The sequence below is a fragment of the Oncorhynchus mykiss genome, chromosome 3 (assembly GCF_057628025.1).
Source record: "Oncorhynchus mykiss isolate SJ-2025 chromosome 3, ASM5762802v1, whole genome shotgun sequence".
NCBI lineage: Eukaryota > Metazoa > Chordata > Actinopteri > Salmoniformes > Salmonidae > Oncorhynchus > Oncorhynchus mykiss.
Genome location: NC_143024.1, coordinates 62770599 through 62797309, shown reverse-complemented (window position 1 = coordinate 62797309; position 26711 = coordinate 62770599). Strand labels below are relative to the sequence as shown.

General features: G+C 41.1%; 1 protein-coding gene across 1 annotated transcript in view; it reads left to right on the top strand.

The window, feature by feature from the left end:
* The window catches only part of LOC110504222 (heparan-sulfate 6-O-sulfotransferase 3-B-like), a 100076-nt gene that overhangs the window by 2010 nt on the left and 71355 nt on the right, over positions 1–26711 (top strand). The window lies entirely within an intron of this gene.

The window sequence follows — 26711 nt, the reverse complement described above, 5'->3', positions numbered from 1 at the left end:
ACCATAAAATGGTGCCACTGCTAGGAATTGACGATGCATGCTATATTCTCAGAACTGCTAAGTAAGTGCTTTCTGTTTGATCTGCGCATGACATTCCCTTGAAAACATCACAGGGTGCAAGGTAAAGAAGGGTGGGAAAAGTCAGATGAAGTTCATCCATCTCAAGTGTGAAGAAGTGTCACTCTCCTGCACTGCTATGAAAAGGATAGCATGGAAATTGATGTAGAACATGTGGCCAACATAGACATACATCCCGTATGTCTATGTTGGCCACAAGGTTCACAATCTCCCTGGAGGACAGAACACAGCCCTGTTTTCTCAGAAACATCTTCACCACCATTATCCACCACAGCTGTAGCAAACACAAAAAAACAGTTTACTCTTAGGCAGGGGCGACTTTTCACTGTGGACAGGGGCGGGGCATGCCCCCCCTCCCACATTCTGAAATTGCATTTTTGTCCCCCACAGTTTTATGATTGGAATGTGATATTAAACGAGGCAACGGTGTGCTTTAGGACGATGCGGACGTCTCCGAGCGGTCTGGTAGGCTGTTTTTTAGTGTTTATCTGACTGGGGAAAAAAATGAATTAAAAAAATATTTATGTCCCCCCTACTTCTAAAACCAAAGTTGCACCCCTACTCTTAGGTCTTTCTACAGTCAAGCCAAGGACAGTGTTCAAATATATTGTATGAGGTGGCCAGTCTGGAATGTATACACCGATGAGAAACACTCCGATTTTTTCGAGGTTTACAGGTGGGCTATTCAAGTGGACTATCTGAATGGCATGCCAGTTTATCCGTTTATAGTGTGGGTTATATCCTTTTGTCTGGTATCTGCTTTTGTGCAAAGGCTCTCTACACTCCTCATGTCAACCATGTAATCTCTAATCCATTATAGTCTCCTTTAATAATTTTATATCCCCAGCTCACTGTCTGTAGCATGAATTGTAATGTGTCCATGCTGTTCATTTTCTTAAACATTATTTTTCTCTGGTCACTTTTCAAAGTATTTTTTTGTCCTTGAATTACCTTTCAATGATGCAGGAATACAGTCACAGCAGCTACCATTCTCCCACTCTCCATCTCTCTACCTTGTATATCCATTGTTCTCTCCCTGCCTACTGTTTACCTAGAAGCACCCTGTTACGCAGGCTTCACGCCCCTCTGCCTTTTTGTCTGCATCCTCTATTATGAGAAAATAGGTCTGTCTCAAGCATATCCTCATTATGTCCCCACCTCTGTAAAAGCTCCTGTTGCTGTTGCCCTTACTTTTATTTCCTGGTATTAACGCCCACTGCAAATAAATGTAGTCTCGACCAAACGCTACATAATCTCTGCAATCAAACCTTGACCTTCAGAGATTCGGAAAGTGACATTTAAAGTGATCCATTTTCATGTATTCACAGATTTGCATACAATTGAGGCCCACTGGGCGTACCAAGTCATTTCAACGTGGATAATTGGGTAATGTTTGGTTGAGACATTGATTACAACCTATATTCACCCACTCAAAAAGTTTGTTGAATTTCCAATGTGTTATCACTATGCTTTCAACCATCTAAAGCACAACCAAATTCCAATTGAATAACAACGTGTGTTTTTGGTTTAGTTGTAACCCAAATGTCTGTCACTGTGCTTTCACTCATTTAAAAGCACAGCAAAGTTCAAATGGGAATTCCATGTCAGATATTTTGGTTATTTATACAACAAATTAGTGTTATCACTGTGCTTTATCTAATAGCACAACCAAATTGTTTGGATTGCAGTTGATATTGCATAATAAGTACATAGTGCAAGGGATCAATGCAGTTCGAGATTCTGCACAGATTATTACAGCAATTGTGAAGATCTCCACAGACCTGCGACAACCTATTCATGCTATCTTGAACATGCACGCTTTATATGACTATATAAGAAGACATTTATAGTTACAGTAACCTCAAAATATGGCCATGGATGTGTTACCCATTTTACGGTATATAGTTACATTAGCGATAAAGGATCTTCATTTGAGCCAGTTTGCTACAGCAGGAAATGAATGAGGCAACAGGAAATGTGAGTTATGATGTGTGGATTATAATTAATGGACATCTTCGTCGCGGTTAATACATTTTCCATAAGGGAAAATCAAGTCTGAAATGTCAAAGGGGAAATGAGAAACTTCAGAAGCCTTTTTAAGCCTCAAATTACACTACAAATTCTCCTGCAACAGGGGATCAAATTAAGATCCTACACCTGTAGTAGGCTATTTACTGGGCTATTTGCTGTGTTACAAAAGTAATATGGAATTGTGTTTGGTTGACAACACAACAAAATATCAACATTTAAAGAAGATATGTGTACTGCTTAGAATAGTTCCATTTTAGCCACTGACTTAATCCCATTTTTTAACCTTTATTTTTGGTTGAGTTTGAGACTTGAATCCAACATACCATTTGTGAACTTGTCAACAAGTTAATAGGCTATTTATTGTATTACAAAAGTAATATTGACTTGTGTTTGGTTGACAACGCAACCAAATATCAACATTTAAAGGAGATGTAATAGTTCCATCTATTCCCCTGAATTAGTCTGGCTTTAATTCCAGTTTTTCTACATATTACATACAGTGGGGCAAAAAAGTATTTAGTCAGCCACCAATTGTGCAAGTTCTCCCACTTAAAAATATGAGAGAGGCCTGTAATTGTCATCATAGGAACACTTCAACTATGACAGACAAAATGAGAAAAAAAAATCCAGAAAATCACATGTAGGATTTTTTATGAATTTATTTGCAAACGTTTCATCTTCAATGCCCTTGCTGATGGAAGGAGGTTTTCCCTCAAAATCTCACGATACATGGCCCCATTCATTCTTTCCTTTACACGGATCAGTCGTCCTGGTCCCTTTGCAGAAAAACAGCCCAAAAGCATGATGTTTCCACCCCCATGCTTCACAGTAGGTATGGTGTTCTTTGGACGCAACTCAGCATTCTTTGTCCTCCAAACACGACGAGTTGAGATTTTTCCAAAAAGTTATATTTTGGTTTCATCTGACCATATGACATTCTCCCAATCTTCTTCTGGATCATCCAAACTGGCTTAAGAAGGGGGACACGTCTGGCACTGCAGGATTTGAGTCCCTGGCGGCGTAGTGTGTTACTGATGGTAGGCTTTGTTACTTTGGTCCCAGCTCTCTGCAGGTCATTCACTAGGTCCCGCCGTGTGGTTCTTGTGATCATTTTGACCCCACGGGGTGAGATCTTTCGTGGAGCCCCAGATCGAGGGAGATTATCAGTGGTCTTGTATGTCTTCCATTTCCTAATATTTGCTCCCACAGTTGATTTCTTCAAACCAAGCTGCTTACTTATTGAAGATTCAGTCTTCCCAGCCTGGTGCAGGTCTACAATTTTGTTTCTGGTGTCCTTTGACAGCTCTTTGGTCTTGGCCATAGTGGAGTATGGAGTGTGACTGTTTGAGGTTGTGGACAGGTGTCTTTTATACTGATAACAAGTTCAAACAGGTGCCATTAATACAGCTAACGAGTGGAGGACAGAGGAGCCTCTTAAAGAAGAAGTTACAGGTCTGTGAGAGCCAGAAATCTTGCTTGTTTGTAGGTGACCAAATACTTATTTTCCACCATAATTTGCAAATAAATTCATTAAAAATCCTACAATGTGATTTTCTGGATATTTTTTTCTCATTCTGTCTGTCATAGTTGAAGTGTACTTATGATGAAAATTACAGGCATCTCTCATCTATTTAAGTGGGAGAACTTGCACAATTGGTGGCTGACTAAATACTTTTTTGCCCCACTGTATAATTCCATCTCAACAAAAAAATCAAATCCATTGAATTTTCCATGTACAGTTCATTCGGAAATTTTTCAGAACTCTTGACTTTTTCCACATTTTGTTACGCTACAGCCTTATTTTAAAATGTATTAAATAATGTAAAATGTATTAAATAATTCCCCTCATCAATCTATACACATTACCCAATAATGACAAAGCAGAAAGAGGCTTTTAGACATTTTTGCAAATCTATTACAAATAAAAAACAGAAATATAATAAGTAATCAGACCCTTCGATATGAGACTCGGAATTGAGCTCAGGTGCATCCTGTTTCCATTGATCATCCTTGAGATGTTTCTACAACTTGATTGGAGTCCACCTGTGGTAAATTCAACTGATTGGTCATAATTTGGAAAGGTACACACCTGTCTATATAAGGTCCCACAGTTGACAATGCATTTAGAAGTACAGTTCTTACCATTTAGAAATATTACAGGGAGAAATTGACTGAAGGCGAAGGGCAAAGACTTTTCTCCATTTCATGATATGTATTATGAGCCCTAAGATCCTCTGTCGGTGTATCATTGAAACGTGCATCTGTAGCCTTCTTCATCAAATCATTTGACATGATGGCGTTTACTTCATAACCTTGGCCCACGGACTGTCTGAACTTGTCTGAACTGCCCCGAGTCGATGATGTATGTGACCGGTTATTCCAACGACAGCAGATATAATGTATAATACATACTCAGTATCTGTATGTATAGTATAAATACAGATAATTAGTGTCAAAGAATCATTATTTCTGCATTAAGTATTCCTCAAGCTTTAATCCCAAATTCACAAGGCAGAGTTTAATCAACCAAAACCCAGGGACTCTAGGATCATAGGAAGGGGTAAAGCTGTAGTGATTATATTTTTTTAACTGGCTTTACATCCCTATGGATGAGGGCATCTATCCATGTCCTCTCAGAGGTTTAAAGAGTTGGCCAGTGGGCAGCATCATGCCAAAGACACACACACACACACACACACACACACACACACACACACACACACACACACACACACACACACACACACACACACACACACCTTCCCTTCACTCTCTGGCCTTTGAAGTCTGGAGATCTACTGATGATCTGTCTATGAGTTTGAAGGGGCTCGTGTTCTTGTGTGTTCACGTTGTACATAATATGTGAACATTTCTTCACAGCTGTGATGTTTATAGTGACCCCTACAAAATGCCGCATGGTTAATAGGTCCACCTAGTTTTAGATTGACGTAATTTACATTATATTGCACAAATTCCATGTCATTTGAGTTTCTTTCGCATTCTAATTACATAGTAACTACCAAACAGTTTTATACCAGTTACCATGTACACTACCGTTCAAAAGTTTGGGGTCACTTAGAAATTTCCTTGTTTTCCATGAAAACATCAACACGGCAAAAAAAGAAACTAGAGGTCGACCGATTATGATTTTTCAAGGACCAAAAATTGGAGGACCAAAAAAAGCCGATACCAATTAATCGGAAATTCCGATTAATCGGTCGACCTCTAAAAGAAAGGTCCTCTCACTGTTGTTACACGTGGTCTGCCACTGCGAGGATGATCAGCTGTCCATCCTGTCTCCCTGTAGCGCTGTCTTAGGCATCTCATAGTACGGACATTTAATTTATTGCCCTGGCCACATCTACAGTCCTCATGCCTCCTTGCAGCATACCTAAGGCACGTTCACACAGATGAGCAGTGACCCTGGCATCTTTCTTTTGGTGTTTTTCAGAGTCAGTAAAAAGGCCTCTTTAGTGTCCTAAGTTTTCAAAACTGTGACCTTAATTGCCTACCGGCTGTAAGCTGTTAGTGTCTTAACGGCCGTTCCACAGGTGCATGTCCATTAATTGTTTATGGTTCATTGAACAAGCATGGGAAACAGTGTTTAAACCCATTACAATGAACATCTGTGAAGTTATTTGTTTCTTTTACGAATTATCTTTGAAAGACAGGGTCCTGAAAAAGGGATTTTCTTTTTTTGCTGAGTTTACATGAAATTAGTTGCAAAATGAATAGGAAATATAGTGAAGACATTGACAAGGTTATAAACATTGATTTTCAATTTAAATAATAATTGTGTCCTTCAAACTTTGCTTTCGTCAAAGAATCCTCCATTTGCAGCAATTACAGTCTTGCAGACCTTAGGCATTCTAGTTGTCAATTTGTTGACGGAATCTGAAGAGATTTCAACTCATGCTTCCTGAAGCACCTCCCACAAGTTGGATTGGCTTAATGGGCACTTCTTACATACCATACGGTCAAGCTGCTCCCACAACAGCTCAATAGGGTTGAGATCCAGTGACTGTGCTGACCACTTCATTGTAGACAGAATACTGCTTCTTCCCTAAATAGATATTGCATAGTTTGGACCTGTGCTTTGGGTCATTGTCCTGTTGTAGGAGGACATTGACTCCAATTAAGTGCCGTCCACAGGGTATGGCATGGCGTTGCAAAATGGAGGGATAGCCTTCCTTCTTTCAGATCCCTTTTACCCTCTACAAATCTCTCACTTTACCACCACCAAAGCACCCCCAGACCATCACATTGCCTCCACCATGCTTGACAGATGGCATCAAGCACTCCTCCAGTTTCTTTTCGAATGTTCTTTGTGATCCGAACACCTCAAACTTAGATTTGTCTGCCCATAACACTTTTTTTTTCCAATCTTGCTCTGTCCAGTGTCTGTGTTCTTTTTACCATCTTAATATTTTATTTTTATTGGCCAGTCTGAGATATGGCTTTGCAACTCTGCCTAGAAGGCCAACATCCTGGAGTCGCCTCTTCACTGTTGACGTTGAGACTGCTGTTTTTCGGGCACTATTTAATGAAGCTGCCAGTTGAGGACTTGTGAGGCATCGGTTTCTCAAACTACACACTCTAATGTACTTGTACTCTTGCTCAGTTGTGCACCGGGGATTCCAACTCCTCTTTCTATTCTGGCTAGAGCTAATTTGCACTGTTCTGTGCAGGGAGTAGTACACAGCTTTGTACGAGATCTTCAGTTTCTTGGAAATTTCTCGCATGGAATAGCCTTCGTTTCTCAGAATAAGAATAGACTGACAAGTTTCAGAAGAAAGTTCTTTGTTTCTGGCCATTTTGAGCTTGTAATCGAACCCACAAATGCTGATGCTCCAGATACTCAACTAGTCTAAAGAAGGCCAGTTTTATTTCCTCTTTAATCAGGACAACAGTTTTCACATGTGCTAAAAATTGCAAAAGGGTTTTCTAATGATCAATTAGCCTTTTAAAATGATAAACTTGGATTAGCTACTACAAAGTGCCATTGGAACACAGGAGTAATGGTTGCTGATAATGGCCCTCTGTACACCTATGTAGATATTCCATTAAAAAACTGTCCATTTCCATCTACAATAGTCATTTACAACATTAACAATGTCTACACTGTAGTTCTGATCAATTTGATGTTATTGTAATGGACATAAATGTGCTTATCTTTCAAAAATAAGGACATTTCTAAGTGACCCCAAACTTTTGAACGGGAGTGTATGTATATATATACAGTGCCTTGCGAAAGTATTCGGCCCCCTTGAACTTTGCGACCTTTTGCCACATTTCAGGCTTCAAACATAAAGATATAAAACTGTATTTTTTTGTGAAGAATCAACAACAAGTGGGACACAATCATGAAGTAGAACGACATTTATTGGATATTTCAAACTTTTTTAACAAATCAAAAACTGAAAAATTGGGCGTGCAAAATTATTCAGCCCCTTTACTTTCAGTGCAGCAAACTCTCTCCAGAAGTTCAGTGAGGATCTCTGAATGATCCAATGTTGACCTAAATGACTAATGATGATAAATACAATCCACCTGTGTGTAATCAAGTCTCCGTATAAATGCACCTGCACTGTGATAGTCTCAGAGGTCCGTCAAAAGCACAGAGAGCATCATGAAGAACAAGGAACACACCAGGCAGGTCCGAGATACTGTTGTGAAGAAGTTTAAAGCCGGATTTGGATACAAAAAGATTTCCCAAGCTTTAAACATCCCAAGGAGCACTGTGCAAGCGATAATATGGAAATGGAAGGAGTATCAGACCACTGCAAATCTACCAAGACCTGGCCGTCCCTCTAAACTTTCAGCTTATACAAGGAGAAGACTGATCAGAGATGCAGCCAAGAGGCCCATGATCACTCTGGATGAACTGCAGAGATCTACAGCTGAGGTGGGAGACCTGAATCCAGTCGAGAATCTGTGGAAAGAACTGAAAACTGCTGTTCACAAATGCTCTCCATCCAACCTCACTGAGCTCGAGCTGTTTTGCAAGGAGGAATGGGAAAAAATTTCAGTCTCTCGATGTGCAAAACTGATAGAGACATACCCCAAGCGACTTACAGCTGTAATCGCAGCAAAAGGTGGCGCTACAAAGTATTAACTTAAGGGGGCTGAATAATTTTGCACGCCCAATTTTTCAGTTTTTGATTTGTTAAAAAAGTTTGAAATATCCAATAAATGTCGTTCTACTTCATGATTGTGTCCCACTTGTTGTTGATTCTTCACAAAAAAATACAGTTTTATATCTTTATGTTTGAAGCCGGAAATGTGGCAAAAGGTCGCAAAGTTCAAGGGGGCCGAATACTTTCGCAAGGCACTGTATATACTTGAATGAGTAGGTGTGTCCAAACTTTTGACTGGTATTATATATATATTTATAATACCAGCCAAATGTTTGGTCACACCTACTCATTCAAGTATTTTTTTAAACTATTTTCCACATTGTAGAATAGTAGTGAAGACATCAAAACTCTGAAATAACACATATGGAATCATGTAGTAACCAAGAAAGTGTTAAACAAATCAAAATAGATTAGAGATTTGAGATTCTTCAAAGTAGCCACCCTTTGCCTTGATGACAGCTTTGCACACTCTTGACATTCTCTTAACCAGCTTCACGAGGAATGCTTTTACAACAGTCTTGAAGGAGCTCCCACATATGCTGAGCACTTGTTGGCTGCTTTTCCTTCACTCTGCGGTCCAAACCATCTCAATTGGGTTGAGGTCGGGTGATTGCGGAAGCCGGGTGATTGTGGAAGCCAGGTCATCTGATGCAGCACTCCATCACTCTCCTTGGTCAAATTGCCCTTACACAGCTTGGAGGTGTGTTTTGGGTTATTGTCCTGTTGAAAAATAAATTGTCCCACTAAGTGCAAACCAGATGGGATGGTGTATTGCTGCAGAATGGTAGCCGTGCTGCTTAGGTGTGGCTTGAATTCAAAATAAATCACAGACAGTGTCACCAGCAAAGCACCCCAACACCATCACACCTCCTCCTCCATGCTTCATGGTGGGAATCACACATGCAGAGATCATCCGTTCACCTCCTCTGCGTTTCACAAAGATACCGCGGTTGGAACCAAAAATCTCAAATTTGGACTCATCAGACCAAAGGACAGATTTACACCTGTCTATTGTCCATTACTCGCGTTTCTTGGCCCAAGTAAGTCTCTTCTTATTATTGGTCTCCTTTAGTAGTGGTTTCTTTGCAGCAATTAAACCATGAAAGCCTGATTCACACAGTCTCCTCTGAACAGTTGATGATGAGATGTGTCTGTTGAACTCTGTGTGCTGCAAACTTTATTTGGGCTGCAATCTGAGGTGCAGTTAACTCTAATGAATTTACCCTCTCCAGCAGAGGTAACTCTGGGTCTTCCTTTCCTGTGGCGGTCCTCATGAGTGCCAGTTTCATCATAGCAATCCAATGTATATTCCATGGAATGTATATGTATATATTTCATGTACAGTTCATTCGGAAAGTTTTCAGACCCCTTGACTTTTTCCACATGTTGTTACTTTACAGCCTTATTCTAAAATGGATTAAATAAAAATGTTTCCCCTACACACAATACCCCATGATGACAAAGTGAAAAAATGTTTTTAGAAATGTACTTATTTACATAAGTATTCAGACTCCTTGTTACGAGACTCGAAATCAAGCTTAGGTGCAACGTGTTTCCATACAAGTTGATTGTCTATATAAGGTCCCACAGTTGACAGTGCACGTCAGAGCAAAAACCAAGCCATGAGGTCGAAGGAATTGTCCGTAGAGCTCCGAAACAGGATTGAGTCGAGGCACAGACCTGGGAATAGGTACCAAAAAATGTCTGCAGCATTGAAGGTCCCCATGAACACAGTGGCCTCCATCATTCTTAAATGGAAGAAGTTTGGAACCACCAAGACTCTTGCTAGAGCAGGCCGCCCAGCCAAACTGAGCAATTGGGGGAGAAGGGCCTTGATCAGGGAGGTGACCAAGAACCCAATGGTCACTCTGACAGAGCTCCAGAGTTCCTCTGTGGAGATGGGAGAACCTTCCAGAAGGACAACCGTCTCTGCAGCACTCCACCCATCAGGCCTTTATGGTAGAGTGGGCAGATGGAAGCCACTCCTCAGTAAAAGGCACATGACAGCCCGCTTGTAATTTGCCAAAAGGTACCTAAAAACTCTCAGACCATGAGAAACAAGATTCTCTGGTCTGATGAAACCAAAATTGAACTCTTTGGCCTGACTGCCAAGTGTCACGTCTGGAGGAAACCTGACACTATCCCTAAGGTGAAGCATGGTGGTGGCAGCATCATGCTGTGGGGATGTTTTTCAGTGGCAGGAACTCGGAGTCTAGTTAGGATCGAGGGAAAGATAAACGGAGCAAAGTACAGAGAGATCCTCAATGAAAACCTGCTCCAGAGCTCTCAGGACCTCAGACTAGAGTGAAGGTTCACCTTCCAACAGGACAACGACCACAAGCACTCAACCAAGACAATGCATGAGTGGTTTCGGGACAAGTCTCTGAATGTCCTTGAGTGGCCCAGCCAGACTTGAACCCGATCGAACATTTCTGGAGGGACCTGGAAATAGCTGTGCAGTGACGCTCCCCATTCAACCTGACAGAGCTTGAGAGGATCTGCAGAGAAGAATGGGAGAAACTCCCTAAATACAGGTGTGCCAAGCTTGTAGCGTCATACCCAAAAAGACTCAAGGCTGTAATAACTACCAAAGGTGCTTCAACAAAGTACTGAGTAAAGGGTCTGAATACTTATGTAGATGTACTATTTCAGTTTTCTTTTCCTTTATAAATGCTTTTCTTTGTCCTTATGGGTTATTGTGTATAGATTGATGAGGGAAAACATATATTTAATTCATTTCAGAATTAGGCTGTAACATAACAAAATGTGGGAAAAGTCAAGTGGTCTGAATACTTTCCGAATGCACTGTATATAAAATGTGATGTTGTAACTTTTGGGTTTTGATTTACTCATATTGGTAGGCCTAATTGAGTTTAAATGGGAGAGGTTGAGCTGTGGAAAACAGTCAAGCACCATCCACAAGTTTCACTGAGTGATGTAAAATATATAGCCTTAGGAGATAATTAAAATTTGCACATATATGATTGTCTAAGTAAATAAAACGCCATCTGTTTGTTACTGCCTACCAAAAGGTAGTTATACTTATGAGATTCACAGTCAATTATTAAATGAAGAAGCCTGTTATTTGGCTGTTCTGACCAGTTAGTCCATTGAATTCACTCATTCATTCACCATGAGTTTAATTCTCTCTTTAGCCTACAGTAGATTGTACCCAAGTAGCTCCTTGATCTTTTAATGTCAGAGAAGGGCGCAAATGAGAGAAAAATGTGTTATGCGAAGCACACCCTTGATGCTGAAACCGCAGTGTTTGTAGCAGAGAAATTACCTCCCTGCTTTGAAGAAGAAAAATACAATGGTGCACTAAACTGCAAGGGCATGAGCACATGATTTATTTCTGCAGTGCCAAGTGTTTCCTTTGCTCTGGAAAGCGCTCACTGGATGCGACAGCTCCTCGTTTCATAGCTGCAGCATCAATTCTGCACTCTGAGTCCTCCCCTCCCTGTCTCCTAAATGGGCCCCCAACAGCTATTTCAAGAGCATATTACCACTGCCTCTATTGAGACTCTGAGAACAAATATGTCACCTCAGACAGTTAAATGACAACATTATGAAAATGTAAAACTCCAAACACCACTTGTTTAAAACAGAAAATTATGGAGAAATGTTCTTCCTCATTTATGCGCAATTTCCTTTCTCCTCATTGTCTTGCTTAATCTTAAATTAAGTGAAAGGCCTCTCATGTGCGTTGACTGCTAATGTTAATCGTTTTAGCTCTGAATGGAGCTTTTAATGATTGATATATAAGTTAATGAGATATCTATAATGTGACACCATTAATGGGAATGCCATAGATTTGGATGCATACTTATTAGCTTCTTTAAAACACTTATACAGACTTTCTGTATAGGTTACATGTATTTTCCGCAGAAGCTAGACGAGTGCTTAAAAGTGGCCCAACCTGCTGAGGGTGTTGTAGAGAAGCACAGGGTTCATATTTCACAACCAGATTCTGATGGCAGGGCCCTTGTTTTTGCAGTTGAGAGCCCCTCAGACTGAGTGTCTGTCTGTCCAGGGTGAGTGTCCATGGCAGCCAGGCCTGAGATGGCAGCTAGTGCAGGGGCTGAGGTGAGGCATGGGGCGGCGGGGCCTGACTGCCTGGCCTGACTGGCATGGCCTTTTCAGGCGGGCACGGCAAGCCAGCCCAGCCGTGCAGCCCGGGAAAGGTCAGGCATGTCAGAGAGGATCAGCGTGTCGTCCTGCAGCGGGGCTCCACTGGAGTGTGCTGCCAGTCAGAGGAGAAGAGGAGAGCAGCGAGGGAAGTCTCAATGCTCATTTCTGCAGGGCTTTGGGGAGAGAGATGCCTCTCCGAGCTGTCCTCTTACGTTGCTGCTGTTTGGAGAGCAGCATGTTAATATGAGAGTGGGTAGATGCATGATTTACCAGAACTGGGAGACATCTAGAGCAACATCAGCTTTTGTCACGCAACGAGATAATGGTCCTTGATTCATCTCAAATCATTCAAAGTTTATTGTTCACGTAGACAGATTTGCAGATGTTATCGCAGGTGCAGCGAAATGCGTATGTTTCTAGCTCCAACAGTGCAGTAATACCTAGCAATACAATAACAATACACACATACTGTAATCCAAAAGTAAAATAAATCAAACATGATACAAATAAATGGACGAGCAAAAACAGAGTCAGAGTCTGGAATATAAATATATATACAGTGAGTATACCAAACATTAGGAAAACCAACACCTTCCTTTGGCCCTCAGAACAGCCTCAATTCTTTGGGGCATGGACTCTACAAGGTGTCGAAAGCGTTCCACAGGGATGCTGGCCCATGTTGACTCCAAGGATTACCACATTTGTGTCAAGTTGGCTGAATGTCCTTTGGATGGTGGACCCTTCTTGATACACACGAGATTTGTAGTTCTTGACACAAACCGGTGCGTCTGGCACCTACTACCAGACCCAGTTCAAAGGAACGTAAAAGTTTTGTCTTGTCCATTCACCCTCTGAATGGCACACATACACAATCCATGTCTCAATTGTCTCAAGGCTTAAAAATCCTTTATTTTCTTTCTTTCTTTTTTTTACCCCTTTTCTCCCCAATTTCGTGGCATCAAATTGGTAGTTACAGTCTTGGCTCATCTCTGCAACTCTCGTACGGACTCGGGAGAGGCAAAGGCCATGCGTCCTCCGAAACACGACTCAACCAAGCCGCACTGCTTTTTGACACAATGCCCACTTAACCCGGAAGCCAGCCGCACCAATGTGTCAGAGGAAACACCGTACACCTGGAGACCGTGTCAGCATGCAACAGGAGTCGCTAGTGTGCGATGGGACTAGGACATCCCTCCCAGCCAAACCCTCCCCTAACCCGGATTACGCTGGACCAATTGTGCACCACCCCATGGGTCTCCCGGTCGCGGCCGGCTGCGACAGAGCCGGGACTCGAACAAGGATGATCTCTAGTGGCCACTGTGCCAAAAACCCTTCTTTAACCTGTCTCCTCCCCTTCATCTGCACTGATTGAAGTGGATTTAACAAGTGACATCAATAAGGGATCATAGCTTTCACCTGCATTCACCTGGTCAGTCTATGTCATGGAAAGAGCAGGTGTCCTTAATGTTTCGTATACTAAAGTATACTAAATACTAAAGTATTCAGACCCCTTGACTTTTTCCACATTTTGTTACATTACAGCCTTTTTCTAAAATTTATCAAATCGCATTTTTCCCTCATCAATCTACAGACAATACCGCATAATCACAAAGTAAAAACAGGTTTTTAGAAATGTTTGCAAATGTATGAAATATCACATTTACATACGGTACCAGTCAAAAGTTTGGACTGAGTGTGCAAAGCCGTCATCAAGGCAAATGGTGGCTACTTTGAAGAATCTAAAATCTAAAATATATTTTGATTTGTTTAACACTTCTTTGGTTACTACATGATTCAATATGTGTCATTTCATAGTTCTTCACTATTATTCTGCAATGTAGAAAATAGTAAAAAATTAAGAAAAACCCTTGAATGAGATTTTGTGTCCAAACTTTTGATTGGTACTGTAAGTATTCAGACCCTTCACTAAGTACTTTGCTGGAACACCTTTGGCAGCGATTACAGCCTCGAGTCTTCTTGGGTATGACACTACAAGCTTGGCACATCTGTATTTGGGGAGTTTCTCCCATTTTTCTCTGCAGATCCTCTCAAGCTCTGTCAGGTTGGATGGGGAGCGTCTCTGCACAGCTATTTCCAGGTCTCTCCAGAGATGTTTGATCGGGTGCAAGTCCGGGCTCTGGCTGGGCCACTCATGGACATTCAGAGACTTGTCCTTAAAAGCCACTCCTGCTTTTTCTTGGCTGTGTGCTTAGGGTCGTTGTCCTGTTGGAATGGTGAACCTTCACTCCAGTCTGAGGTCCTGAGCACTCTGGAGCAGGTTTTCATCAAGGACCTTCCTGTACTCTGCTCCGTTCGTCTTTCCCTCGCTATTGAGTAGTCTCCCAGTCCCTGCTGGTGAAAAACATCCACACAGCCTGATGCCAGGTTTCCTCCAGACGTGACGCTTGGCAGTCAGGCCAAAGAGTTTCATCTTGGTTTCATCATACCAGAGAATCTTGTTTCTCATGGTCAGAGTCCTTTAGGTGCCTTTTGGCAAACTCCAAACGGGCTGGCATGTGCCTTTTACTGAGGAGTGGCTTCCTTCTGGCCAGTCTTCCATAAAAAAAGGCCTGATTTGTGGAGTGCGGTAGAGACGGTTGTCCTTCTGGAAGGTTCTCCCATCTCCACAGAGGAACTCTGGAGCTCTGCCAGAGTGACCATTGGGTTCTTGGTCACCTCCCTGACCAAGGCTCTTCTCCCCCGATTGCTCAATTTGGCCGGGCGGCCAGTTCTAGGAAGGTTATTGGTGGTTCCAAACTTGATGGAGGCCACTGTGTTCTTGGGGACCTTATATGCTGAATTTTTTTGTACCTTTCCCCAGATCTGTGCCTTGACACAATCCTGTCTCGGAGCTCTATGGACAATTCCTTCAACCTCATGGCTTGGTTTTTGCTCTGACATGCACTGTCAACTGTGAGACCTTATGTGGACAGGTGTGTGTCTTTCTAAATGATGTCCAATCAATTGAATTTACCACAAGTGGACTCCAATCAAGTTGTAAAAACATCTCAAGGATGATCAATGGAAACAGGATGCACCTGAGCTCAATTTCAAGTCTGAATACTTGTCAGAGTGTTTATTATTCTTAAAAAAATATATAAATGAGCAAAAATGTCTAAAAACCTGTTTTTTCTTTGTCATTATGGGGTATTGTGTGTAGATTGATGAGGGGGAAAAAATAATTTGTAATGAGCTTGTAACCTAACAAAATATGGAAAAAGTCAAGGGGTTCGAATACTTTACGAAGCCACTGTATATGTAAAAATCTTGTGGGTACGCCACAATGTCTTGAATGACTATTTAACAGCCTAGGAACATTATAACAGTAGTCTCCCTCTGGATGAAAACCATGCACAGAATAATTTTCCACAGTATTGAAACACTGTAGGCAGGCTTCATGTCTCCCCTCTGTTGTCCTCTGTCATCTGATCACATTCTGCAGGAGTCAGGCTCCTCTCTATTAGACACAGAATGCACCTTCTGCTCCACTTCGTCATCATTACTAGGGCTGCTCATCTGATCGGAGAAGATTAAAGGTACCAAACATATGGCCCGGAGCCTCAACAATAACACAACTCTGCTTCCTTAATAATGAATCGAAAGAAACCCAACCGAAGCCTTTTATGCACCAAAAACAGCCAAGAATCATATATTTCATGAACATGAAGAGACCCAACATCATTACATTATCACTCTCAGAACAGGGTCAGATTGCTCTCTGTTCAACTGGAATGGAGCATGGTGTGATTTTCACACACTATCCCTGAGAGCTTAGAGTGTGTGAGCGCAGGGTGCTCAAGTCACCTTAGTTGCTAACCAGAGAGAGAGAGAGGGCTGACTGTTGATTTTCCTACTGCTGCTGCTTTACCCAGCAGGCTCTCTGTCCTTGCTTTAATTATTGACAACGTCCCTGCAAATTTGGTGAAACGGCAAATCAAAGTTCCGCTCGGCCAGATTACTATGCCATGTAAAGTAATAAGCCTAAAATTGCTGTCTCATTGATTTACCAAAATGAATACAAAGTATCTTACCTGTGGAACCCCCTCTGTTTAGCAGTTGTCTTGACATTTAACAAATCACTGGCATATCTGTGGAAAAAGGAGCGGATTAACTTGCCATTTCTCAGCATATTTCTATATCCCCACCTTAAAACTGCTTAAGGTTCAATTATTGAAAGTATTAGTACCTTTAATATTAGCTGCAGTGCTTCTCATCATCCATTCTCATTTACATTTCAAAGCTTAACGATTAAGTCCTAACTATGCAGATGCTGATGAAGCAGTTGTGAATGAAGTATAAAACTTCATGAATTAACCCACTGTTTTTGTCTTATGAACATCAGTCCAGAAGTACAAAAGAGCCTAACAGCAGGAGTTTTTAAAATTTGTTTTACTTTTACGGTAGCTCAAATTAGGGGCTACCCATCACCAGATACTTTGATTCTAGTCTTAAGCCCAGGAGGATGTGTGTGTGCGCCTGCCTGGGTGTGTGTGTGTGTGTGTGTGTGTGTGTGTGTGTGTGTGTGTGTGTGTGTGTGTGTGTGTGTGTGTGTGTGTGTGCGTGTGTGCGCGTGTGTGCGTGTGTGTGTGTGTGTGTGTGTGTGTGTGTGTGTGTGTGTGTACAGTGTGTCTCAGTTCAGCTGAGCTCCACAGCTCGTACAGCACGGTAATAGCTGCTCCCGCATTCCCCTCAAACAATTTGGAATATAATAGATTCACAACCTCTTCATTTCCAAGACAATCAGAGTAATGAGCAACCTGCAGCAGCAGTAATGGCCCCGTTATTACTCACATGGCACAGCGATGACACGCTACTGCCCAGCTCCTGGCTGAATAATACCCCACATCATATTTTATTCATTATAGCCTTCTCAGAGAGGGCTGCAATTACTGCATGCCCCTTACCACTTACCGCTCAGATCACCCAGCCATGTCTGCCTGCCTCCACCTGTCCCCTGGTGCCTGGGCTTTAGCCAGTTAGATATCCCCCTGCATGTGGGCACGTGGGTGGGCATGGACTGTCAGGATGACCCAGACAGACCAATTGTGGTGATACAGTGTGTTGTGTTTTTGAACTAATACAGTGCTGTTCCATAACGTCATCACATGCGCAAACCACAGCAGTCAGCCAGTGTGTCACCAATGCTCTGTCAGTGAGGTAGGCATAACCCAAATGTAATGTCATCTCTCATGTACATCATCAAAGCCATGAAAACCTAGTTTGGCCATTAACATACAGGTGCGTTAGTAATGTTTGAGTAGTAAATAGGAAGCCTTATGCAAATAAATAAGTACATTTGTGGATCTAGGAGTTCCCAATGGTCAAAATGGATACATTCCATTCATAAGAAATACAGTACTGGACCTAGTTATCTCAGTGAAGGTTTTATTCTCTCAGAGATCTCCTGCTCAGTGAAACAACAGCAACTGAAAAGGCCCCAACAAGGGTCTGACCCAACACATGCAGCAGCAGCAGGCTGTAGGCCAGGTGCCTTGGGAGCACAGATGAACCTGTAGATGTAAAGTTTTACAGATTTACAACCTTGGCCGCATCAGCAGGCCTGCCAGGCGAGTGATCCCGATTATGGGATGTTTATTATGTGTGGAGTGTGCCCTTGTGGTGCCAGTCCTCTCAGGGTGTGGGGATTGCTTTTCATGTGCCGTTAATCCAAGCTGTCATCGGTTCGATAATGAAGTGTAACCTAGACAGGGGGTGTTACAGCATCAGTCAAGCACTTATTCACTGTCTTGACAAAGCAAATTAAAGGGAGTCAAGGTTTTAAATATGATTTAAGATTAGATATATTATCAGTATTATCGGTGTTGCAATTTGAAAACACGTTCAGAGATGATATAGTCAAGTAGTCACAGTGTGCTCAGGATCACATGCAATCATCTCGACTCTTCTCATATGTGTGGTGCTTGTGGAAACGGGGTTCTGGGAGGTATGCTGATTTGTTTCTGAGTAATGTTTTTATGGGCCTTAAATATGCCTGTTTTATGATTCTGATGTTTATCTCCGTAAGGAAGATGTGTAGCGCGTCAAACTAGCAAATATTCAATACTTCAGAACCTAACAGGTAAAGGGGTTAGAAACGCTAATAACTGCTAACCTGGATTTGTTCTGTAAGTGGCACTTTTTGCTCTTTTCAAGGGATGGGTCCCAACCTCTTAAAGGCCCTAGGATTCATGTGTACGGGGGTGGAGTGCCAGTGACATGGATGACAACCCTACTTGGGATGGGGGAAAGTTTGAGGGAAATTAGAGGACAACTGGAGGTCTACTTAGATCCAGTTGGTGCTGCAGTATGTTTAGCAGGGTATCATGGTACAGCTACGTGGATAACGGACAGACAAAGGTTCTGGTGGTACTGGTAAGTATGGATAAGTATCTCAAAATAATGTCCAGGAAAGTGGTACATTTCTCAAATATAACCCATCATGGTAATTGGTGAATTGAGGAAATGTAGCTATAATTCCAATGGTTTGGCTGATAATAAATAGGAAAAAGAGGGCAGTTTTTACATGGTTAAAGGAGGACAACCATTATTATTTATTTTTTACAGGAAGCTCATTCAATATACTCTGACAAAGTGGCTTGGGAAAAAGAGTGGGATGGTCAAATCTAATTCTGTCATGGGCTAAGGAATTCGAAAGGTGTTATGATTCTATTAAAAAACAATCTAGATCTTGAGGTGTAATCCATTAAAATAGATCCTCAAGGAAGATGGATTGCATTTAATATACTGCTTGATGATAAACAGATACGGCTCGTTAATCTATTTGGACCGAATAATGAAGATCTGAACTTCTTTGAAAATGTTTATAATAATTAAATTACTTTCCAATATAGAAGTAACTCTATTATAATTGTAGGGGACTACAACACAGTTTTAATTACGTCAATAGACCATAAAGGCAATCATACTACCAACTGTCACCCTCTGGCGCTCAAAGAGATTGCGAATATTATAGGCACTTTGTAATTTACTGATATTTAGATGGCTTAAAAACAAGGATCTCGTAGAATATACTTGGATGAGGCTTAATCAAGATAGTCGGATTGATTATTTTCTTGTATACTTTTTTAAGTGAAAAAAGTATTGAATGAGGATCAAAAGCGATCAGATCATCAACTTATATCTTCCCATTTAACTATGAAAGACTTTCCACAAGGATGGCGATATTGGAAATTTAACCAGGGTTTATTGACTGACATTACTTTATTTAAAAAAACAAAGGAATTCATAACAGACTCCCCCTCTCTGGCGCTCGAGGGCACCAGGCGGCCCATCATTACGCACACCTGTCACATTACGTGCATCAGCACAATATTGGACTCACCTGGAATCCTTCACTTTGTTGATTTCCCCCTCTATATCTGTCTGTTCCTCAGTTTGTTCCTTGTGTCAGCACTAATATCGTTATGTTTGTCATGTCCAGACACTGTACTGTCTTGTTTCATGTCTGTTTATTAATTAAATGTTCACTCCCTGTACTTGCTTCTCTTCTCCTAGCGTCTGTCCTCACAGAATTCTGACACCACAATTTGAAGCATCAGGGAGTTTTTTTTGTTTGTTTTGGTTGGTGACGTTTGGTTTGGGCCTGCTGCCGAAGTAACCGGGGGTGCATCAGCTCTCTTCTCGGGCTTCCACGCCTTAGCTGACTTGAGAGGTTTCCTTGCCTCGATTGGCTCAGCAGGCTCCCACCCCACGTCATGCCTCAGCCAGTTCGTCAGGCTCCCACGCCTCAGCCGGCTTGTCAGGTTCCCATTCCTCGGCTGGCCCGTCAGGCTCGCCCAAGTGGGATGCCGGGTGGCGCCCCTTGAGGGGGGGTACTGTCACACCTGCTCATGCTCCCCCTCTCGAGCGCCAGGCGGCCCATCATTATACACACCTGTTACCATCATTACACGCATCAGCGCAATATTGGACTCACCTGGACTTGCCCCCTATATATCTGTCTGTTCCTCAGTTTGTTCCCCCGGTCAGCACTAATGTTGTTATGTTTTTCATGTCTGACGCTGTCCTGTCTTGTTTCATGTCTGTTTATTAATTAAATGTTCACTCCCTGTACTTGCTTCTCATCTCCAAGTGTCTGTCCTCACAAGTACAGGTTCAGCGCACCCACTTATCTTATGGGATGCCTTTAAATGTGCCTTTAGAGGCCATTCAATAAAATGTTCATCCCAAAAACAAAACGCTATCGGTCAACTCTAAAAAATCTAACATTACACATCGATGGTGTTGATAAATGTAGTACAGAAGTACTGAATAATTTAATTATCTAGACACAAAACAGGAGTTTGAGGAATTTATTCAGAAAATATTAGGTTTTATTTATCTAATAAAACTGAGCAAATTGGATGCTAAACCTTCAATATAGAAACATGGCCAAAAATAACCTAAAAGAAATTGTTCCAAACGATGGAGAAATCCTTATCTCACCAAAGGACATTGTGAATGAGGAAGTAAAATATTTAAAACAAACATTCTCTTGTCAAGTTCCTTGGCAATTGATTCCTTTCAGATGGGGAAAACCCCTGGCCTCGATGGCATTCCAATAGGGATATATCAAATTCTTTATGAACTACTGAAAGATCCATTACTATCATGTTTTAATTACTTGTATATAAATGGCAAACTGAGAAAGCCTTCGATACAGTATGTTTAGAATCAGTTTAGAAGTGCCTGGATTCTTTCAACTTTGGAGAATCTCTCATAACGGTTTCTCTGAGAAATGAATTGATAAGAGGCGTAAAACAAGGTTTCCCTCTGTCAACATACTTACAGTATTTGTTATGGCCACTGAACTGTTAGGTATAAAAATCGGATCTAATGATAACATTAAGGGGCAAACAATGTATGCCGATGATTAAGGTTTTCTCTTGGGTCCTCAATCTTCAACCTTGAAGGGCCTCATTGAGGACCTGGATAATTTCTCCAGATTAAAATCCAACTATGATAAGTGACCTATATTAGTGATTGGGTCTCTAAAAGATGCAAACTTTAAATTGCCATGTGGTCTCCCGATTAAATGGACGGATGGTGAAGTTAATGTGCTTGGTGGACCGTACAAATGCCGGAAAAGTTGAGCAATCTTGCACTTATTAACTTTGATAGAAAACTTAGCAAAATAGATAGGATCTTGAAACCGTGGAGAGGGAAACACCTGTCATCTACGGGGAAATTACCCTGATTTATTCTCTAGTGATATTGCAGTTTACATATTTATTAAATACTTTACCATCTCCAGGAGAATCCTTTTTGAAATCATGCAAGAAAAGATGGCAAACCAGATAAAGTTCAACAGGCATATTTATATAATGAACATGAGTTTGGAATAGGGTTGGACTGTATATACCGTATACCGGGGTATTTGGAAATAGCCATGGGATGGTTTTTCAATACCGTTAATACAGTTGAAACAATTTCTTTAACGTTTGTTTTTATAAATGTGAATTTTGATAGCTACTTTTTTAGTAAATTAAAGAAGATTGTCTTCTTCATTTCACCTTTCACATCATTTTTCATTATGAAGCTTACAGGTGGTCCCCAGTAACGTTGTTTGATTACAAGCACACAATGATGAGAGACTGTAGCCTTGTGAGTCACTCACTGTTGTGTAGCCAGGTGATCTAGGTGATCTAGTTACAGTATGGAATTCACAACTAAGTGTTTGACAGCTAGACATCTAATAACTATTAAGTTAACTGTTAGAAATGTGATAAATGCGCTGCAGTTGTGCATTTGGTTTGCTAATTCAGTAGCTAGTTCGCTGTCTAGCTACACGGTTAGCTTATTCCAAAGGTTTTGCTTGGTAACAGCAGAAGATGTGTGCAATGCCCTCGTTAGCATTTAGTTAGCAGTCTCAATGGGATTTGATCATGTACTTGTTTAGCATTGCTCAACTTCGGATAACGAAAGCGCCCTTTGTGTTCAGCGCCCCTTGTGTCAGTTGAGAACAAACTCTTATTTACAATGACAGCCTAGGAATCTGCCTTGTTCAGGGGCAGAACAACAGATTTTTTACCTTGGCAGCTCAGGGATTCTCTCTAGCAACCTTTCAGCTACTGGCACAATGCTCTAACCACTAGGCTACCTACCGCCCCATTAATCCAAACTGGTTTTCCAGTAGGCTACGAAGAGAGGCCCATCCTATGTTGAAGAGTGGGCTCTTTGCCTTTTTGCAGATAGACGGGTTGGCTGACAACGTCACGGAAGTTCTGATCACGAATCAATGTGTCCGGAATGTGTGCTTTGTTATGATTCTGAACAGTCAGATCACTGGCACATAGCCTGGTTCCTCTCTAGGTTTCTTCCTAGGTTTTGGCCTTTCTAGGGAGTTTTTCCTAGCCACCGTGCTTCTACACCTGCATTGCTTGCTGTTTGGGGTTTTAGGCTGGGTTTCTGTACAGCACTTTGAGATATCAGCTGATGTACGAAGGGCTATATAAATACATTTGATTTGATTTGATTTTGATTTGATTTGATTTGACTAGCAACAATGACAAGGATCTGCCATGTGGGGAATCGTAGGTGGCTTGTTTCAGCTCGTTCTATCTTGTTATTGATACCATGTCTTGTTGTTTTTACTGATGTCATGTCTATGCTAATATAGCTTAGAATCACTAGCTAGCTGGCTAACCAACAACTGTAAAAATGTATTTGAAAGACAGCAAGGGGCCATTGTGCAAATGTATTTTGGTCTTTCTATAAGTAACGGGGCCGATGTGTGACATTGGGATCAAGATTTCAAAATGTTTTGAAACAAAAATAAAAAGGACTTTCATGGAGTTCCACATGTGCACTTAGATTGGCTACAATAATTACAATTAATTTTCAAGCACCAAATTGAGGAAATATCACATTTTCAAGGTATTGCAGTACTTCAACTTCTGACCTTCAAATTCGAGTAGGCTACTTCAAGCCCCTTGTATTGTTTCAAATTGCAGGTGTAACATTGAAAAAATGTATTTGTCGTGTCATTTCATTACCAGATCATATTGTGACTAAGCCCATTGGGCTATGTCATTTGCTGTCATTATATCCAGAATAATTAATAGGACTATCTTTGGGTGGTGTGCAATATTCTATCCTTCCCAATTGCACACAGTAGTGGACACAGTCTGTGTCCAATTTGAGGCACAAAAACATATGAAAACATGAACTCATCACCTTGATGCTATCTTTGTTAAATCAAGCAAGACCCTGCAGTAAATCAAGCAGACAACAACAGATGATCAACATCAATTCTCTAGGGATTTTAGATCCAATGTAGATCCAGGCACAACTGTCTTCACTGGCATAACGAATGAGACATCAACATTTGATGGACATTCCTCGCGAATCCCTTTTTTCCAGCTCTTGGGCTGTTGTTGCATCGCATGCGCTATCTCAACAGCTGTTCATTACTCGACTGTCTTTGTGAAAATTCCTTCCAAGATCAGATGATGATGTGTGAAAATATCACAGCGTAACAAAAATGCTCATCCAACAGGTGTTATGTATAATTATAGAAGAACCACGTCAGTGACAGTATCGATTTAGGTTTTAGGTATGAGGGTAAGGTGACTCTTTCAGGTAAGAAGCATTCGATTTTGGAATAACTGTTATAATTTTGGATTTGTGTGCCCATGAAAACAGTTTTCACCCCCTAACATAAGAGGACACAAAATGTTCTCTATGCAAAAAGCTAGATCCAGGATTCTTACAGGGTTCAAGTTCAATGTCTAATTTAACAGATGAATGATTAACATATGATATAACGACAACTTACACTGTCATAAGTGCAAGGACAGAAAAGTTATGTTTTATGTCACATGATTTTGGACAAATCCATCAAGACACCCACCATGATATAGGATTAAACATAGGTTTTAAATCAGCTCGGGAACATTATGCTTGGCGTACACACAAGACCCCATCATGTCAAAGTGAAATTATGTTTTTCGAAAATGTTGAACAGCTGAAATGTCTTGAGTCAATAAGTATTCAACCCGTTTGTTATGGCAAGTCTACATAAGTTCAGGAGTAAATATTTGCTTAACAAGTCACATAATCAGTTGCATGGAGTCTTTCTGTGTGCATTAATAGTGTTTAACATGATTTTTGAATAACTTCCTCATTTCTGTACCTCACACATACAATTATCTGTTAGGCCCCTTAGTCGAGCAGGGAATTTCAAACACAGATTTAACCACAAAAAAACAGGGAGGTTTTCCAATGGCTCACAAAGAAGGGCAAAAAAACAAAAAAAAAACAGACATTGAATATCCCTTTGAGCATGGTGAAGTTATTAATTACACTTTGGATGGTCTATCAATACACCCAGTCACTACAAAGATACAGGTGTCCTTCTGAACTCAGTTAACGGAGAGGAAGGCCAAAACAGTTACAGAGTTTAATGACTGTGTTAGGAGAAAACTGGGGGTGGATCAACAACATTGTAGTTACTCCACAATATTAACCAAAATGACAGAGTGAAAAGAAGGGAGCCTGTACATAGTAAAAATATTCCAAAGCATGCATCCTGTTTGCAACAAGGCACTAAAGTAAAACTGCAAAAAATGTGGCAATGAAATGAACTTCATGTCCTGAATACAAAGCGTTATGTTGAGTATGCTTGTCATCGGCAAGGACTAGGGAGTTTTTTTAGGATAAAAATAAACAGAATAGAGCTAAGCACAGGCAAAATCCTAGAGGAAAACTGGGTTCAGTCTGCTTTCCAACAGACACTGGCAGACAAATTCACCTTTCAGCAGGACAATAACCTAAAACACAAGGCCAAATCTACACGGGAGTTGCTGACCAAGATGGCATTGAATGTTCCTGAGTGGTGTAGTTTACACTTTTGACTTAAATCGGCTTGAAAATCTATGGCAAGGCTGGGAAATGGCTGTCTAACAATGATCAACAACCAACTTGACAGAGCTTTAATAATTTTCAAAAGAAAAATGTGCAAATTTTGCACAATCTAGGTGTGCAAAGCTCTTACAGACTTGCCCAGACAGACTCACAGCTTTAATCGCTGCCAAAGGTGATTCTAACATGTATTGACTCAATTGAATCTATTTTGAATTCCAATCCTATTAAAACCGCACATTTTTGGTGGATTAATAATGGATCCCTGTTTAAAGTATCCTCCTTTTTAAATGAAGCCATACAGAGATGTTCATACAGAATTTCAATGTCATCCTCCAGAAAAGGCTGATCAAATATTACAGCAATAGCGAAAAAGAGGGCAACATTTAGAGAGAAAAACGCATTAGAAATAATGCAAACAATGAAATTGACGGAACCCAAAACCTATCTGCAACTGTAAAGCGACAATCAGCAGTAGAAACAATAACAAAGCATGCTTACCGCCTTTGTTTTGGTAGAAAAGCTGAAGGATGGGGCTGGAGAAATGTAGCACCCTCAAATTCATAGGCAGAGCTATGGATGCAAGGACTGACTATCAGTGATATACATTATAGATTTAACCATGTTTTGAGGCTATATATTGTTGGTTTACATGTACTTATTTGACAAACATTGGAGTAAAACAAACGGTTCTGATGAGGTACGACAGTTGAAATAAGCTCATGAGGCATTTATAAGTTATTTTCTTCAAGAATCAATGCATACATATCATTCATGTCCAAAAATCGATGTATCAACTGCTGATTGCCCCTTTAAAGCTGATCTACTCCCCCCCACACAATAGAAAGACATTTTAAATCTCTAGTTACTTTGAGGAAGATTAGTGTAAACACTGTGAAGTCTTTTCAGCAGAAAGAAGATTATAGTTCCAGATTTATGCAGAAATATTTAGCTTCGTTCGTAACACATCAAAATGGGGGACCAAGTTGCCTTCATGTTTTTTATTGTCTAGTGCGCTTTGATTAAATAGCAGGAAGTTCTGATTTGAGATTACAGGCTCTGGACCAGCACTATTAGCATTTGGGAAAATGAAAATCCCTGCATGTTTATGAGACCATTCTGCATATTTAATGCTATTTCATCTGAAACATTTCGATTCGGGGCTCATAGTGTGTCTCTAAAAGCCACTCTGGGTAATGAAAGGAGTGCAGCTTGCCAGAACAGCCAGCCAGGCAGGCACACAGCTCCCCTGATCTGACACCACTCCTGCTGCTGTCAAATTCTTGCTGGTCTGGCAAATATGAATCTCCAATAGTTGATTCAGCTCTTCTCCTCTGATTAAAGGGGGACTCTTGGACTGGACCAGTGGCTGGCCAGGACCTCTCCTCTTTGGTGAGTGTTCAGGTCTCCCGGGTTTCACTGTAGTAGTCAGATAGTTCTGGGTGTAAAGCTTTGGTCCATGCACCAAATACG